Source organism: Eschrichtius robustus, chromosome 13, assembly GCF_028021215.1.
Source record: "Eschrichtius robustus isolate mEscRob2 chromosome 13, mEscRob2.pri, whole genome shotgun sequence".
Classification (NCBI taxonomy): Eukaryota; Metazoa; Chordata; class Mammalia; order Artiodactyla; family Eschrichtiidae; genus Eschrichtius; species Eschrichtius robustus.
Genome location: NC_090836.1, coordinates 41,043,483 through 41,055,803, shown reverse-complemented (window position 1 = coordinate 41,055,803; position 12,321 = coordinate 41,043,483). Strand labels below are relative to the sequence as shown.

General features: G+C 37.6%; 1 pseudogene; it reads right to left on the bottom strand.

The window, feature by feature from the left end:
* Positions 1 to 10,662: 10,662 nt before the first annotated feature.
* LOC137775788 (glutamate dehydrogenase 2, mitochondrial-like) lies at positions 10,663 to 12,052 on the bottom strand (annotated as a pseudogene).
* Positions 12,053 to 12,321: the final 269 nt, after the last annotated feature.

The window sequence follows — 12,321 nt, the reverse complement described above, 5'->3', positions numbered from 1 at the left end:
ACTAGAGTTCCTAGTCAGTGCAATAAAATAAGATAAAGAAACTTAATGTATAGCAACTGGAAATGAAGAAGAAAACCTGCCTGATAATATAACTGTGAAAGTAAAAAAAATCCTAAAATCTCCACCAATCCCTCTAGAATCAAGTAAATTAAGCAAAGTAGCTGATTATAAGCTCTCTATATAAAAATCTATTTTATTTGTAACTACTAGTTTTAATCAGCTGGAAAAATAAATTAAAGAATAATTCCAATTCAATGGAATAAAAAAATCATTTTCCTAGGAATAAATTTTCCAAAAGACACAGACAACTTCTGCACATGAAACTATAAAACTTGCAGAGAGAAATTAAAGAAGACCTAAATAAACTGACAAATATACATATTCATGTATTGGAAGGCTCAATAAATGTAAACTGTCATTTCTCCTCAAATTGATCTCTAGATTTAATGTAAAAGTCAAGCAGGTAATTTGTATAAAATTGACATGCTTGTTTTAAAATTTATATAAAAATGCAAAGGACCTAAAACAGCCTAGATAATCATAAAGAACAAGAGTGTGTGAAGCTTTGAGCATGGAGTCATATTGGTGAAGAGAGACATAGACAAACTGTAGAGAATTGAGAGTCTAGGGACAGATTGATTTGTATAAAATCATCTGACTTACAGCAAAGATTACATTGAAATTCAATGGGGTAATAACAGTCTTTTTGGCAAACCAAATATACTGTTATGTACAAAATAAACCTTGACTCCTACCTCAGATTATAAACAAAATTAATATTGCAGAGACACAAATATAAAAGTAAAACAATAAAGGCTGTAGAGAAAAAAATAAGATAATTTCTTCATGAATTTCAGATGTGCAATGATCCTTAAATAAGGAAAAAGTCTGATTAAACATAAAAGAAAAGATCGATGAATTTTTTCTTATAACAATTAGGAACTGCCCACCAAAATAAACATCAAGAAAATGAATAATAATTCAGTTTTGACTGGCCCTAAAATTCGGTTTTATCTGGCAACCCTAAACTGCCCCATACTAGGTGGACAACTGGAGCATTCTATGGAAGGTTATAAAGATTTCAGAATGTTTTTTGTTTACTTGTTCATTTTTTTAAAGTAGTAATTGTGAAAAGACTCCACTTGAAGGAGGTCAAATATCAAAAGAGTAAGAAAGGCCAGTATTTGAGTCAATTTCATCAAATATGAGTTTGTAAAAGCGGCTTGAGAAAGGTATAAATTGACATTAAATACTTCCTGAAATTCTTACTCCTTTAGCATTACTTTTCACATAATAACAGTAAATCAGATAATTTTAAATATAAATGAAATATGCAAAGCATGTTAAAATGTACTTGTAATTTTTAGAAAGCTAGGAGTTCTTGTAGCAGACTTAAGCAATGGCATTAGAATCATCAAACACAGCAGCCACTGAACATTCATTAGTTGCCTATTTGACAAAGAGAGAACCACAAAGCTGGTCTCAAGACCCACTAAAGATAAGAACAAAACCAGATGATTAATCTGAGTTACTATATGCAGCCTATGTTCTACAAATGAATGCACCCTCACACCATAAGAAGAATGGATGAGAAAATGAAAAGGAATTGGAAAAGAAGTTTTCCTCATGAGACAATGAAGATTATATGAGAAAAAGAAGTTTCTATATTACAGAGCTTCTTTGTAGCATCTCAGACTTGAAATTTGGTTACCTGTGCAAGTGGACAATGAATAGTTCCCTCTAAGTGTGTGTGTGTGTGTGTGTGTGTGTGTGTGTGCGCGTGTGTGTAAAGCTAGAGCAAGTCATTATTTACATCAATAAGTGGAATCAATTCAAATCTGTTTCAATTTTTCTGTTTTGTGTATTTAAGAACATGGCCTCTAGATTCTGTGCTGCCTAGTTTGATTTCAAAGTTACACCATTTAATATGGATCATTGAGTTATTTTTATTAACCTCTTTCACTATCAGTTTCTTTATCCATGTAATGTGATTGATCAAACTTACCTTATATATAATAATGTATAATGTCAATAATTAATGGGAGGGTGAATGTAAGGTATTTGAGTTCTGAGACAAATTGAATTCAAAACATGTTTGATATTATTATTTGTTTCATATTAAGGAAAGAATTTTTTAAGCTTAGGAAAAAAGAATCTTCATGAGAAAAGTTGACCATATTTGAATGCATAAAAATTAACGTGCTGTCTCTCAAAAGAAGAAGCTCATAGTATTAAAAGAGATTCTAAGAAAGTCTACAAATTGGAATCAGCTATGACAGACCATATTTAATGTATTTATTGTGCTCGCAGTGGAATAGATGCTAAGTTTCCTCATTTTAAATGGAACCGTCAGCAGCTGTGACTGGATCCTTTCCCCCTCAGCTTTCTAACAGGTGTTAGAAAAGATCTGATACTACTATTCTAACACACTGAACAATACATAAAAGAAATTCTGAGGTCTTCGCGGAGGGAGAGTGAGCCTTGATGCTTTTGTCCTTGTGGGGAAGTATAATATGTTTGATGGACAAACATTTTCTCTCCTTATTGTAGGTGAGAGATGGGTGACTTCCTTCCTGGATATCAAGTAAAGGAAGCAACAAGAAATTTACTTATAAACATAGGGATTCATGAAAGGAGGGGAGACTGACCTATCATTTCTCTGTTTGGAAACTTTTGATAGCTTAAATTCTATTTCTTTCAAATTGGAAAGCATTGGTTCATGGTAATGTGTATTACATGAGCTAGTAACAAACCTTTTACTTTGAATGTAGTGAAAAGTTAACTGAAAGGGAACAGCAAATGCTTTATTGTAGCCATTACAGTCTGTCATACTTGCTGTCCATAGAGCAATACCTTATTATTCAGAAATGAATATTGAGCAGCAGTTAAATTGATGTATAATTTCTTGTGCTATAATGTGTATACAAATATGAATAAAAGTAGAAAAAAACAGAGAAACAGTTTTAAAAAAATACATACTTGATGAATCGTATGTTAAGGACGGCCTACTACTGATAAGCATTTAAAATGATGATGTATACATAGAATGCCTTTGACTCAACTGGCTAAAAATCCTTCAAATTCTCCAAAAGTCAAGCAAAAAACATCCCAAAATACTATAGGGGCTCAAATGTTTCTCTCCTATAAGAAATTTTAAAATATTTTGATGATAGAATCTAAACAAGTGTATTACCATAGAAATGCAGCATTGAGATAAAGGACATTTAGGAAAATTCGGTTTCAATGAGTTGCTATTTTTCAACTGGGCACCTAAGGAAATGCAAGATTCCTGTGGGGAATAAAAACGTTGCCCAGAACACTTAGATAGGAAGAGGCATCAAGGATTGGAAAGGATCCACAAAGAAAAGGAAGAAGCCACCGACCATGTCCTATTTGCAATTCTGCCCAGAACCTAACCTGTATCTGCTCATTTTAGAAATAGGAATGCAATGCTCTGGTACTTCTGTGTTTTCCTGTCTTCTTTTTCTAGCAGTGTCTCTCGCCCTGCAGCTGTGGGCCCTACTTAAATCCAGGAAATCATTAGGTTTGCTCTGCTACTCTAGTAGTGGAATTCTCCACAGGCCTAGTTCCCAGCTTAAGCTCCCTGTAAGAGCAAACGTCTGGGATGGCTTCAGCCCCATTATGATGACTCACTCTCTGCAGTTTTGACCAGAACTCATTACCCAATGGCCCTATGAACTTATGACCTTTGTCCTTCAAAGATTCAGGCAGTTTTCTATTTAGGAAAACTATAGCTTTCAGTGCCTTTTTCAAACTCAACTACAAATTCTGATTGATAATTTACACCAAACTCACCTTAATATATATATGAGAACAAATGAGAAATACTGATGAACATGTTCTAAGCAAAATTTTATAGTGTCACGTGAATATTTAATCAATTTTTTGCCTCTGAGTAAGACTGAACTGAATGATCCACTTTATAATCGGTCTGTGTTATTTTTTCTTTAGTAATTTCTGATTAATTTTGCCAAATTTGACATTATGAGCAGTCAGAAAGTTCTTAAAATCAAGTCATGCGATGTCTTGCTACATGTGTTTCTGTTACAATTACTTGTCATCCTCTCTCTTTATTCTGCCACCAAAATTACTGTAAATACTTTCTCAGTGTTTAGTGTCCAGAGTCCAAGTAATTAAGGGAAAGCCAGACACCCTCAAGGAAGGCCCCCAAATCACATACAGAATATTCAATAAATATTATCCTAATTCTTCTCCCAAACTTTTCTCTAACCATTCATCAGAGTAACTGTCTTCTGAGGAAAGCAAAACATCTAGATCTTTTGAGGGCTGTTGTGTACAGGGTCTGAGCTGGACCCTGACACCTGGGACATGAAACACCACCAAATCCCCATGTCATAATGTAAGAATATGTAGGATAGGTAATAAATGTTGTACTGGCCCAAAACATCTTAAAGTGGGTCTTGTGGGTCTGCGAACCTATCCAACAGTGATATCCTGGATCCCTTAAAGAGTAACTGAGATGGATATACTTAGGAGCTGGCAGATTTCACACATTGGTTCTCTGAGCTATGGTTTTAAGCTTTTATAGTAGGAATGGCCAAAGAGGAGCTCTCAAATCTGATCTCCTTCCAACTTCAGCCAAGTTATCTCATTATCTCATTCTGTTAGAATTGTAAAGATTCATGCCACCCTCAAAGACTCACAGAATGGAAGGGTGCAAATGTTTCTCCATTTTATCTAATTCATTGGCATTGTCCCTGACTTGGTGGCAGTACACTATATAGGGTTAATTAAGGGTGAGCTCCAGTCAGAGTTGTTCAACCAATTGGGTTTCTTTACTAGAATCTATCACCAGAGACTTTGGCACTTAATGTGAAGCTGTTGATCTGTCAAAAGTATTTTTAAAACCATTATCAGGGAGGAGGAACAAAAGCAATTTACGTTTATGTAGGAAGGACAGAATTTCACGTCATTCCCCTTGATCCAGGGTGTGCTAACTCTCTATCATGAGACCTTGATCACCTTGACATTCTGTAGGAAAACAAACTGGACTGCTAATTCATGATTTCATGGTAATTGGACCTGGTGAACAGTCGAGTACCAGCTTCTGTGAGCTAACTAATAAATACTAATAGATTCAATTTCTGCTTCAACTAACCAGAGAGGATTTCGTAGTTTGTACTGCACCATTAACCGCTACAGTTTGCAAAAGGATATCAGTTCTCCATATAACCCAGCTCCAAAACCGCTCCTCATTACTTCAAGAATTGCAAATGGAGTCAGGTCCCAGAATAATCTCAGGTTGTGGAGTGGGGCAATTATAAAGTGAAATACGAGAGAAGAGGAACTGCAAGATTCTGCTAATTTATATTGGCAAAAACTAGAGAGTACATGTGAAAATAGATTCTGTTGGTCTGGACCAGGGAAGGAGGGAGATAAATTAGATCAGGCTGTGTTAATTGGTATGGTGCCTTTATTTATGATTCCTTATTAAGCAAAAAAAAAAAAAATTTTTTTTTTTTACATTTAAAACCATATGGTTGTTGAAGACAGCTGGCTCTGGCAGGTCTGGATATAGGCACGGAGAACCTCATTTCTAAACTTTTTGATCTCATCTCTTAGATTTGTCCACGATTACCCCCAAATTGGGATCATCATACTCTCCATGCTTTTTAACACTGAAAACATATTAACTTTCCAAGGGATTCTGGTACATGATATCTGTTATATTTGCAAGGAAATCAGAAAGCAATTTTCAGGGGCCCAAGGTAAACCTTGCGGTGGTATGCTGATCTTGTGGCAGAAGGTACCAAGATCGAGTAAAAGTGTAGACAGGGAAATGAGAAGTGAGAGATATCCGGTGGTGACATCACATTGGCCCAAAGCTGTTGAAGAGAGGTGATGCACGAGTAAAGGGCTTTGCTGTTACCAGCTTGTAGTCAAATGTTGGGCAAGTTCACCCTTTGCTTGGTTCCATCCCATTACATGCTAAATGGGATCCATTAGCACTGCCTGCACCCTCTTTTATAGTAATTATTAGGCAGTACCTGAGTACAAGAAAACAGTGAACCTCAGCCCTTATTAAGAATCCGTAGAATAAGGAGTGCAAGTCTCCTCTATCTCTCTCTATAATATTCCTATATGGCGTATGAAAAACATTGCACAGCTGACTGTTGACTAGTGAATTTTTAAAGTACTTCTATACATAACCTTTGCTATGCCAGACATGGGGACAGTTCAGCAGGTTAAAGGTGACTGATTTGCTTAAAGTGACTTGGTTTTTGTACCCCATTCGGGAAAGCCGGTCAAGTACAGTTCCTCTTCCTGTGAGATGGACTCCATTATGCAATCACTGTGCTTCTACAGGGTACCTGAATATCCATCATACTGTCACAACCTGAAAAGATGAGATTTGGATCTGACCACTTTCAAAAGTAAGTTGATTCATTACATTGATAATATCATGATAATTTCCTCTTTGGAAGAGGAAGCCAAAAGAATTTGGAAATTATAGTGTGAAGGAGTAGTCAAGGATGGTTGATTTAGGGCTGAAGTAAATCAGTCATATATTTGGGGATATCCTAAGTGGAGGCCTCTAGGGACATTTCATAAAAAGTAAAGAACAAATTACTATCTGTCTTGGGTCCTACTAATAAGAAGAGGGCATAAGGTCTTGTGGAGATATAGGTTCTGGTGGACACACACCACATTTGGGTATCCTGTCATCTCTCATATAGAGTTAACTAGAAAAAAATCCTAAATTTGAATAAGCAAGAACAAAGGAAATCTTTGAGAATAGTCAAAGGGTAATTAATAATACAAGCTGTACCTCTGTGACTATGTAATACTAATGGACCGATGATTTTATACATGTCTACTACTAAAACTCAAGCAGATTGAAGTTATTAGCAAAAGTCTAATTCTGCCACCCAATGGCAGTTACTGGTATTTTGAATTAGAAAACTGTGCTGTGACTAAGTGCAACCCACTTCGGACACAATTACTAGCATGCTCTTAAGCTGTGGTGGAGATAGCTCATATGGCTGAAGGACAATTAATTACCAAGATATATATTTTGATATGAGTGATTTAAGAAAGACATTCATAAAAAGAGAGAGCTGAACAACACAATTCCTTGATAGAATGTAAATGTTATACTTAGGAATATGCTGAGATGGAGTGTGTGTGTCATATCCATGAGTAGGTAGCCTCTCTCTATCTGTAGGATCAATGACAGAACGCTCACTCATGCTTGTGAATGATCTGACTCTTATGACTCCCTTCTCGCTGAAGTGTAACAGGCTGCTTGTTCCACCTTTGGGAGCTCAAGTATTGAAAAATGACATTTTGTATGGAAGTCTGCTGCTATTTGCCTAGCAGACAGTAAATTCCTAGTTGAAAAAGGCAAAAAGTATTCTGCACAATGGGCTGAACTGAAAGCAATTCATGTAGCAGTACAAAAGTAATTTTGCTCTAGAACAAAGTCCTAATTCATATAGAATGCTACATACAAAAGTCAGGATATCACAGACTATTAGGCCATAGCCAATGGCCCAATGGTCTAGCTAATAAATGTTTGATGGATGAACAATTAAAGAATACTGTGTGTGAAGGACACAGCTGTGGCAGGCCTATGGAATTTCAGAAAGAAAATTAAAGTAGATCATAGGGATGCTCAACAAAAGAACCCAATTACTGGCTCAGAGGAGAACCAGAATGCCAAGGTGGTGACTTGGTCGACTGTTCGCAGGTAGCCACTTGGATACATGATATGAGCAGGCATGGAAGTGTCCAAGCCATGCAACGATGTTTGTTACAAAAACATATTCCATTGTCATCCACCAAAGTCACTGCTGTGGAAGTTACTAATGTAATTTCCTGGATGATAATAGGAGAAAAACTACCCAAAATTGGTCTTGGGGAGAATCTCCCAAGAATGCTAAAATGTGGTTGACATGGGGCCACTGCCAGTGTTTCAGAAGTATTCAAAAGAATTTCAGTAAAAATAGGGACTTATTTCTATTTGGTCTTTGCTTACTCTTGAACTGAAATAGCAGCTGAAATACCATTAAGGTCCTGGCAATAAGCATTTTAAGGACCTTTAAGACGTACAGAGCAGTGACTTAATTGAACAATTGGAATGGGAGATTCAGACATTCTTATTAAAGATGTGATAAGATCATAAAGGGCTTCCTAGCTCAATTAGGTGAATTTGTGTCTGACCTGAAAATGAGGAGTGGTAAATGTGGAACCTTCTTAAAGAGATTGCTGGACATTGGGTTTTAAAAACATCAATTTAATTTTAATTTAATTTTTTAAAAATCAGCTCCAGTGGTCCCAGGCTCAGGACTATATCTGCATGTTTGAGCTAAGGGGAACATTGCTTCTCAAATGTTACTATCTCTATTCTTTTGAATTAGACTGCATATTTTCCTAAGGCACCTCTGGATAGATTATTGATCTTGCCTCTTGTACAAACTAGAATTGATTGTAAGTGCCACCCCACTTCAATAATCTTTTGATGATTTACCTCTCCAACTCTTAACATCTCTCCCTGGAAAAGGACAAAGGACAGGCTCTGACAAGATTCCTGTTGCTGCTTTACAAGCTTTCTTGTTTTATTATTATTTTTAAGATGTAGCATTTTTCATCCTTTTATTGTCAGCCTTTCTGTACCTGATATTTAAGGTGTAGCTCTTTTAAGCAGCATTTGGTTGATAATCTCTACCTTTTAGTCAGAGTATTTAGTCCATCTACATTTAATATAATTACTGATGTAGTTGGATTTAACATCCCATCTCACTACTGTCATACCTGCTCTTTTCCTTTTTCTCCCCTTTATTACTTTCTTTTGGATTAACCTTTTTTTTTTTTAAATCACTCCATTCTTTTCTTTCTATTAAGAGGCAATCTTTTACCCTTGTTTTAGTTGTTACCCTGGATATTAGCACATGCATCCCATAAATTAGTACTTTATAGTACTTTTGGGGCAATATAAGGATCTCAGCATAGTTTTAACACTTTTTGCCCCTCTCCAACATTTTGTGTGGTTATTATCATGTATTTTGATTATATGTGTGTGTGCATGTGTGTGTGTATACATATGTATGTGTGTGTGTAATGCCTCAAGACATTACTGTTATTACACAGATCAATATTCATTTAAGTTTACCTATATGTTCAAACTTTCAGTTGCTCTAAATTCATTCCTCTACTTCAATGTTTCCATTTAGGAACATATTCCTTCTATGTAAAAAAATCCTTTCAGTATTTCTGTTGTGAAAGTGTACTGGTGCCAAATGTCTTCAGCTACTGTTTGTCTGAAAATATTTTCCTTTCATTTTTTTTTGAAAAGGCAGACTTTAAATTTATTTTATTACTTTTATTACTAGGTTAAGTCATGCAGTTACAAAGTAATTAGAAATTTCTGAAAGAGTATTACTGTTTTTAAAAAAATAACTCATTCATTATATAAATAATGTCTAGTATTTCATTGGTATACTGTTCAAAAGGCCTTAACCAAAAAATCCCAAACAAAACACTCAATCCAATGTTTTAAGCTCCACTGTGTTAATTAAGCTTGTGTGCACGTGTGAGTCCTCTAAAACAAAAGGAATACAAAATCAGGCAGGGCTGTGGACATTGGCAACGCTTAGAGCTGTCAGGCAGACTCCAGACAAGGAGACCAAGTAGTTTTTTTCTGAGTTACTCTACTTGAGTTCTTGTTCAATCACTCAGAACAATAGGTCGTTAGAGAAATGAAAAATTAATTAACATGATAAGGAGGTTACTGCATCATTTGGACCACGTCATAATTACATTTAGTAAATTCAGATAGCCATAACAAAAACAGCCTCCATCATCTGCAGTTATGAATGTAACAATTATCCATCTAGCTTTTTATGTTTTTGGATAACAATACAGAACTGATGAGCTATAAATGATTCTGTTTTATGTCATAAAAATGCTAACTTTTTAAATTCATGTTTATAAGCACTCATTGCTTCCAGGTTAGGCTTGTTAAGTAATTAAAGGCAATTTTATTACAGCAGCATGTACTTATTTCATTCTAAAAGAATAAAATGCATAAAGCGAAACAACTGTTATATTTGTTTGCAACCCATGAAATTCAGTTATTTTGCTGATGTGAAATAACAATAACTCATTTTACGATCATGTCACCTTCTGAAAATGCCACACACCCACTTCTTAAATGCATTAAAGTTACAGCAGGTCCCATATCAGACTTGGCCAGAGCAAAATATTGCAAGCAACTGATTACTCAGCTCAAGCAACAGGTAACTAACATGTTGAGAACAAGCTATGGAACAAGAGGGTATAGGAGATGAAAAGAGACTTTTTAGTTAAAGGTAAAATATCCCAAATGGCCCTCTGGCACAGGTAAATTCTACTTTCATACTCGTCAACCTGTATATGCTATCTTAACCTTAATTGCTTTCTTAAAGGGCTGATTTGGATTGACTTGTTGAGAATAATGTCCATAAGAGAAAAAGATTTCTGTGGTTACAAAACTTCTGATAGGTTTGCAGAAGTTACAGGTAAATAAGGCAGTGAAGAAGTAAACCAGCTTCACTGTATACCCCAAAGACTTTCTCAATGGTACTGACATAGGCAGCCAATTCTAGGTTATACTTTGTGGCCATGGGCATGATTTGCCTGTCAGAAAATCCCATAGTGTAAACTAAACCAAACTACACAATGTCTTTCTTGGATGCACCTGATACTCTGTTTTAGAACCCGCTGTGGGTACAACGAGAATATTTCCACCACGCTTTGATCCATGGATTGATCCCCGATTGATCCATGTTGCAATTTGAAGTCTTCTAGTTCCTTTGGGTCAATGCCATCTGAATTTCATATGCTCCCATTAGCTTCACCACCATCAACACATTTAGCACCAATATGATGTAAATATGTCACAGAGTACAGGCCCACATTGCCAAATCCCTGAATAACAAATGTTTTATCTACAAACCCTGGGGTCATGCATAAAATGCTCATGTAAGAAGCTTCATTGAGGAAGTTTTCAATCCCATGGAAAACACCACGGCCAGTGGCAGAGGTACATCTGTGGATACTACCCTGACTGATGGGTTTACCATTAATAGCAGGCATGTGCATTAATATCTAAGCGCCCTATGGTGCTGGCATAGGTGTCAGCAATCCAGGAATCTTCTCGCTCACCTGTGCCCCTGACTGGGGAAGGCACATCAACGCCAGGACCAATAAACTACCCTTTTTTGGTAGTTCCATGGTGAACCTCCTTGTGATCTTTTCCAATTTATTATCGGTGTGGTTCTTGGGATTGATTTTAACACCAGCTTTAGCACAGTCAAATGGTACTTCAACCACAGCACATTTATACGTCATCAGAGAAGCCAAAGCTTTTACTTCATCTACACTCACATCTTCACAGTAGCGGACCCTTCCTTTGCAGGGCGTGCAATGCTGGCTACTCTGGGCCCGGTAGCCCTCAGGGATCTCCCGGGAGCCGCCGTCGGCAGGATGGGGAAGGACAGGATCAACACGTGGTTGTGGGGTTCATGATTCTCAGGATGCCATGTCCCGGTTCCGCTTCTGCTCCTCGCTCTCCCAGGTGTTGACGTCTGCCATCAGCTTGTCTTCCATGATGCGCTCTAGCACCGACCACGGTCGAGGAAGCGCTCCACCAGCTTAAAGAGGCTGTTTCATCGCGGTTGCTATGGTGTAGCCAGGTGGGCGGAGCCGGCCCTCGTTGTTGGACGGCTGCGCAGAAGCCAGGGCGCCGGCTGGCCCTGCGGAGGGACCACCGGGAGAGGCACGCTCCCGGAGGTCCTGGGGCGGGCTGCCTTTTAAGCTTCCAGCCTGCCTCCCTGTCCTCTCCCTCCTCGTCACCCGCCACCTGATCTGGAGGAGCGGGCTCAGTCTGTTGCTGCCAAACAACACGTGGAAACGGTGGTGTGAAACAGGGCGTCCCGCGCGCCGGGCCTGGGCCTCCTCTCGCCTCTCCTGGGCCCACCCGCCGGGCGCGGGGCGGCGGAGGAGCTCTACCTTCATTTTTGAGGTACATTTTCTTTCATTTTGAGGTACATTTTGATGTATAGAACTCTAGTTTGCATTTATTTCATCATTATCAGAATATTAACCCATAAGTCTTAAGGCTTCTATCACTTCTGTTGGGAAATCGATTTCAGTCTAAAGTTGGCTCCTTCAAAGGCAGGTTCGCCTTTACTTATTTCCCGGGTAAAAAGTACAAATGGAGTTCCTTGACCCAAGGCTCTTTTTTGTCGCACCGTTGGGTCTTTCATGAACTGAGAAAGTCAGTGCATGCTTCCATAA